This window comes from Sturnira hondurensis, unplaced genomic scaffold (assembly GCF_014824575.4).
Source record: "Sturnira hondurensis isolate 20B ecotype Veracruz unplaced genomic scaffold, ASM1482457v3 Scaffold0022910, whole genome shotgun sequence".
NCBI classification, from domain to species: Eukaryota; Metazoa; Chordata; class Mammalia; order Chiroptera; family Phyllostomidae; genus Sturnira; species Sturnira hondurensis.
In genome coordinates, this window is record NW_028095541.1 from 10,439,198 (window position 1) to 10,445,867 (window position 6,670).

The 6,670-nt window shown below is 46.5% G+C and overlaps 1 pseudogene; it reads left to right on the forward strand.

Moving 5' to 3' along the window:
- Positions 1 to 2,307: 2,307 nt before the first annotated feature.
- Positions 2,308 to 3,001, forward strand: LOC118980550 (60S ribosomal protein L9-like; annotated as a pseudogene).
- The last annotated feature ends 3,669 nt before the right edge of the window (positions 3,002 to 6,670 follow it).

The window sequence follows — 6,670 nt, forward strand, 5'->3', positions numbered from 1 at the left end:
GTTAAAGACAAGCATAAAGGTAAGTAAGCATGACCACAAAATGAGGCAGGTCAGTGAGAGAAGTTTGTACTATTTTTATGGCTTTGTCATTTGTAAGTTTTTCCTAACAATTTTTCATTCTACTTGAGGTTTTTTGTTTTGGCCTCTGCATAGGTCTGACCGAATGAGGGTGTCAAGTTTGCTACCGAGCTGCAGCAGAAGTCTCTGATACGTGGTCTGTTTCCAGGTTTATGGATTACTCATGGTGACTGTCAGCGCTTAATATAGATAACAATTTGAGGCTGTCCTAACCACTAGCTTAACTTCTTTCAAGAAGGCCTGTGGCTTTTCCTTGTGAGGGTTACCCTTCTTTTCCTGCAGCTCAAAGGACCCCATTTGCTTAGAATTATTAAGTACTGTGGACCCTAAAAAAGAAGATATCTACTAAGAAGGGTTCCTGGTGGCTAATTGGGCTATAAAAGACAAAAACAAAAAAAGAGAGCCTAGCAGCCCTTTGTACACAGGGGCCTGTCACCTAAACCACACTCCAGGAAGAAACCTGCACTTAGCTGCCTGCTTTCTGCACCGAACTGCCCAACTGCACTGCGTTTCTGCCATCTGCGCCAGCCCTTATAAAGGAGTTCCTGGTGTTCTATTTCAATCAATAGAACTGAGGCTTTCCCTGTCCAATTGGAACTGTGCAGCTATATCCCCCATCACCATCTTTACAGACCAACCAGAGTCTCCGTTCTGACCAATCTGGACAGTGCCTTTTGGATAAATCAAATTTGCATGAGGATGGACCAATCAGGGACCAAGGGTGGGGACTTCTGTTTATATAAGTCAACTGCCCTTTGGCTCTGGGAGTGCACTTTTCCTTTCCACTGAAGACTGTTTCCCCTGCTGGAGCCAAATACTGAAGATACCTTGCCAGCAGATACCTTGCCTCAGGGCTGAGTAGACTGATACTGAGCAAAGCTGTCTAGCTGGAGAGGGGCTTGGCCCCAGGGCCTCCTGGCCCCAGGGCTGCCTCACCCTATACCCCCTAACAGCTGTGTGGTTTCTCAGCCATACTGCTTCATAATTGAGCTCTAACACTACTGAGTTGTTCTATAGCCTGGCTGTTCTTACAGCCATGCTGTATCAGAGTTGAGCTGTTTGCACTAAATAAAGTTTCCTTCTTCACCACACCCCCACTTAGGGATTTCCTGTTGGTGTTAAATTGGTGCCAATGATCATCAGTTGAAATATGAGCCCTTTATATAAGTATAGAAGGTTCTTTTTGTTTCTGGTAATGTGCACTATTCTGTTCTATGTGAAGTCCTAAAGCCAAGGTAGATGACATTTACAACTGGCTGTCTACAATCTCTTCTCTCGTGCTTTCTGGGATCTTCTTCGCTTGTATCCCTTAAAGCCCAGCTGTGGTGCCAAGACTGCATCAGGCATTTCCCATAACCTGCGAAATCTATCTGGTAATAGATGAGAGGAAACTTACAAGTGCAGGCACAACTATTTATTGCAGATCTATAACATTTTCCATGTAAGGCAGTGGAAATGGGTCAGGCAAGTGGAGTTTAATCCTTTATCTTACTCATATGCTATCATTTTTCTTGCGAGTGAATCAGATCAAGGGCTGGAGGGCTGGTGAGGGTGAGAACGGCCCGATGAAGACTGAGTCCTCATGTTTCTGGGCTGTAGGCATCATGGAACTAGGCTGAAGGCCAAGAGAGAAGATGTCACAGCCCCTGTGACCATTTTTTAATTTCAGTTCCTTGGACATCCATCAGAAGGGTTAGGATTGGTGGGTAATTCCCAGAGATCCTGCTGCTATGCCAGACATGACTTCTTGGGCAAAGAGTATTTAGGGTAACCTGAAACTCCAAAAATGTCCATATAATCATCTGACATGCTTAAAAATGTGTTTTATTGTGGTAAAATACACATCATATAAGATTTAGCATTTAAGTATTTTTAAGTGTACAGGTCAGTGGTATTAAGTACACTCACATTGTTGTGAATTACTGCCATCCATCTCCAGAACTTTTTCACTGTCCCAAACTGAAATTCTGTCTTCATTAAACACCAACTCACCATTTGCCCTCTCCCCAGCCCCTGGCACACAACTTTCTACTTTCTGTTTCTAAGAATTTGGCTCTAGGACCTCATATAAGTAGAACTGCACAGTATTGCACAGTAGAATTGCACAGTAGAATTGCACAGTCCTTCTGTGACTGGCTTACTTTACTTGGCACAATTTCCTCAAGTTCATTCATGTTGTAGCTTGTGTCAGAATTTTCTTCCTCTCTTTTTGCCATATCTTCTATGAGAATGAAGGCCATTCTCACCAGTCAGCATGTCGACATTCCAGAAAATGTCAACATCACTCTGAGGGGATGCAGTTACTGAGAAGGGACCCAGAGGCACCCTGTGGAAGAACTTCAACCACATCAATACAGAACTCTATCTCCTTGGACAGAAAAAGTAGAGGCTCCAGGTTGACAAATGAGGAAATAAAAAAGGCACTGGTCGCCATTCGCACTATCTTCAGTCACGTACAGAACATGATCAGGGATGCTTCACTGGGCCTCTGTCGCAGGATGAGGTCTATGTACGCTCACTTCCTCAGCAACGTCGCTATCTAGGAGAACAGGCCTCTTGTAGAAATCTGAAATGTCTTTGGTGAGAAATACGTCTGCTGGGTTCAGATGAGGCCTGGCATTACTGGTTCCGTATCTCAAGGCCAGAAAGATGAGTTAATTCTCTAATGTAACAACAATGAACTTGTATCAAATTTAGCTGCTTTGATTCAGCAAGATACAACCTTTAAAAATAGGGTATCAGAAAATTGTTGGATGGCATCTGTTTCAGAAAAAGGAACAGTTCAGGGGGCTAATAAGTAATACCTAAGTTATCCACCTATAGAAACGGCAAGATGCTGAATGATGTCTAAGACCAATTTGTGGTATTTTAAAGATCCAATGAAAGCCCTGTATTGAAAAAAGTCTCTTTTTTTAAGGCTGAAAAGTATCCCATAATATGTACACATTCCATTTTGTTTAGCTGTTCATCCACGGACACTTGGGTCGCTTCTACCTTTGGCTGCTGGGACTGCTATGCTGGGACTGAGTGCACAAATATCTGTGACCCTGCTGACAGTTCTTGTGAGCATAGTCCCACAAGTGGAATTGCTGGATCCTATGGTATCTCTCTGTTTACTTTTTTGAGGAACTGCTGTACTACTCTGACACTCTTGGCAGTGCAGGTCTTTGTAAGAGGCTGGCCTGGAGAAGACATGAATGTTCTTCTTGAATTTTCCAAGGAATTGATGCTGGGGGTGTTACCAAGTTTCTGCCTTTGGTCCCTGTCTACAGAGGGGAGAAGGCTGTTACTGCTCTTCTCAGGAGAACCAGGGACTATGGGGAGTTGTTGAGATAGGCTGGGAGAAATCTGGTTTCAAAAACCTTGAGCTCCCAGGGCCAGAGCCTTCACCCTCCCTTCCTCCAACATGAGCTGCCCCTCCTGCTGATGCACCGGTCAGGGCTGGGGATGGCTGGTGGCCACATTTGGGTAGCTAAGTTCTCATACCTGTCCTGCGGATCAGACATGGATATCAAGGACCTTCTCTGAGGTCCTTGTATAAAGGACCATCCTCAGCCAGCAGACCATTGTGCCTGCATTTCTGACTGTTAAGCTTGCCATCTCCCTCTTCCTTTGGTGTGGCGTACACTTCTAGAGGGAGGAGTGTCTACTGAATGTCCATCAGAATCCAATGAAGATTTCATTAAGAATGTAATGGCTGCATTCTTCCCTTCAGCCTCTCCCTTCCTGACCCCTGCCCAGTTTTTACTCAGGCTGCCAGAAGCACTGCCGACTTCAGAACACACATCGTCTCTCTGATCCACATTAGGCCCTGTCAACGGAGAGAAGTTCCCATGCCTCCCTCTCATTGAGGAGTACAAGCAAATTGGCATCCTGCCCTTTGGAAGGCAGCCTGAGGCTACACCTTGCCCTCCTGGCACTAGGACAGGCTGGCCTTTCGGCAGCTCCAGCCAGAGTTGCTCAGGAGTCCTCTGAAGGAGGGCTATTGAAGAGGCAGGGAAGTGGAGGGCACTGCTGCATTGGCTGGAACTCTGTCACGCAACGTCTTTATCACAGCCCCCAGAAAGGTCACCCCTGAAGAGTTCTGCAGTGTTTCTTGTCAGGCTGCCTGCAGCCACAAGGCAAGCTGGCCACACCAAAGACTCTTGTCCATGCAGGATTAGCAGCAGGGACCTCATTATCCTCAGTGCTGACCTAGGACGTCTCTAAGAAACAAGTTCCCACCGTATCTGCTTGCAAAGATGTGCCTCTTGCTTCCAAAGCATCAGCTGGCAAATTCATTAGGGCCTTAGTGGCCTGGAAAGGAGGGAGCCATCTTCTGAGCCATGGCCATGATACAGATGGGAGCCCGAGGAGCTGTGCCCCAATCTCAGTCTCCTGGCCAGGCCTCCTGGGTGTGGCTTCTTGGAGACGACATCCTCTCTCCAGAATGAGGGTCTGTGGGTGGCAGAAGGGGTCCCTCTCTCCCTCACCTGGAATAGCACCAGGCAGAGGAGGCACTCAATGAAGACTGTCCCCAGCTGAGATCTGGCCTGGTTTGGAGAATGGGTTCACCTGCTATTCTAGAGGACAGGCACTGCTGGAAAGTGACTGCTGTGGAGAAGCCCTTGGCAGTTTCCCTCAGAGAAGGCCTTGGGCAGAGATAACCAGTGCTGCTCCTCCCTTGCCTTTCTCTTGTAACTGGACCCTCACTGCACACTACCTTAGAGTTGGGGGAAGCAAAAATATTGCCAGGCTTCTTCCAAATGGTGGTGGTGGTGGGGGGGACACGACTGGAGTGGTGGTGGGATCCAGTTTAAAATGTGTATAGTGAGGATGCCACTTCCAGGGTGGGCTTGGGGGGAACTTTTTGAGGCCAATGCACGTATTTACATATCCACACATACAACCAAACCTGCAAAGGGGCACCCAGCTTTCCCCACCCTTATCCTCTGCTCTCTTCTTTGCAGGATGTGCTAAGTTGAAATTTAACTGCTAATGTTTTAGATATCTTAGGTGAAAAAAACCCACAAACTGAACACGCCATTTAAAATTTAAATTAAAAAATGTCATTTTTAGTTTCCAGTTTTTGTAAGTAGTAAAGAACATATTTCACAGACCTTTTTCCAAAGAGGGAGAAAGCATTCATCTTCAGCCGGAAAAAAAATATTGGATTTACTTATTCTTTCCTTCTTTATCTGTGTGTTCAGTCTTCTACCTTATCCTAATAAGAGGGCTAACCTGGCTTGGAGAAAATGAGTCTCTTCTTTTTTCTGGATCATTATGAAAGGTTTTCTTAGGCTCCATCAAGGAAGAAATGCCAATCATTCACAAAGTTAGTCAGTATAGAGCTTTATTGGGGTTTGTGCACCTGGGCAAGGTTCTCTGGTCTGCAGAGCGGGGCCAGGGAAGTCGTACTCAAGCAGGGAATATGGTGGGGTTTTATTTTGGTTGGCTCTCTTTGTGGGAGCTGGGGATTGGTCCCCTTTGAACAAAGTGGCAATATATTTGTTGGTGGTCCTCCTCAGGCTCGGGTTGCTATGTGGATATCCGTTTTGGCAAAGCCTGCCCTTTCTGCTCTCTGGTTTGACGTCAGCCATCTTTTCTGGGTTGTAGTTCAGCCACCATTTTGGGTTGTAGTTTAGCCAACATTTTGTCCTCCCCCGCCCATCCTGACATTCCGACCTCTTTGATAGAATAAGGGGCACTGTGTTCAATCTGGCTACTTCCTGCTATTGGGGGGGGTGGAGGGGAGGGGCTAGAGGTTGGCCATTTCTGGTTAGTCAGGGAGGGGTGGGTAGGTTATCTCTAGCAAGAGTAGGGAACACCACCACAGGTTATTGTTTTGAGAGTGGTGGGGTCTCGGAGTAATTTGTTCCTGAGGTTTTGTAGGGTATTAACATTCTCTTCTACTACACCGCTCTCATTCACATAGAAGCAGCACTGTTATTGCAAGAAGAGACATGTTCCCCCTTTTTCTGCTGTTAGTAGGTCTAGGGCTCTGCAGTTCTGGAGGGCAACCTGGGCTACCGAGGTTATCTGTCTCTGCAAAGATGCTAGAGAGGTGGCAGAGGCCTCAAGGGCCTGCTCCAACTTAGCTCATAATTGGTGAGTAGTTTTGAGACTATGTGTACCCAGCACTGCCTATTCCAGCTGCTGCCAGGGTTGTAGTGAAGGTTAGACCTACCAGTACTGGCAAGAAGACGGCTTGTTTTTCTCTATGTCTGGTTAGTTTGTCCCTGAGCTCTTCTTCTCCATAATGCATAAGCTGTGGGGTTAGCATGGTCGGGAAGCAAGGGAAGGCAGGGGAGAAGCTGATGGTCCGCAGCAGCATTCCATTGCACCAGAAAAATGCACCTGGGGGACTGCACAGTCTGGTTGCATGAGGAAGTACCTGCAGTAGTGTATATACTTTGGAACTGTCCATCAGGTTTTGAAAGAGAGGTACATCTTTTAGGAGAAAAGATGTTGGAGAGTTTGTGACCTTGAGGGGAGTGGGTATGAGGACTGCTGTAATAGGGGAGTGGTCAAGAAAAGCACATAGGAAACAGTTGGTGACGTTTCCTGTGTCAGTGATATTGAAGAGATGAATTCCTTGGCGTATGAGGCTTAG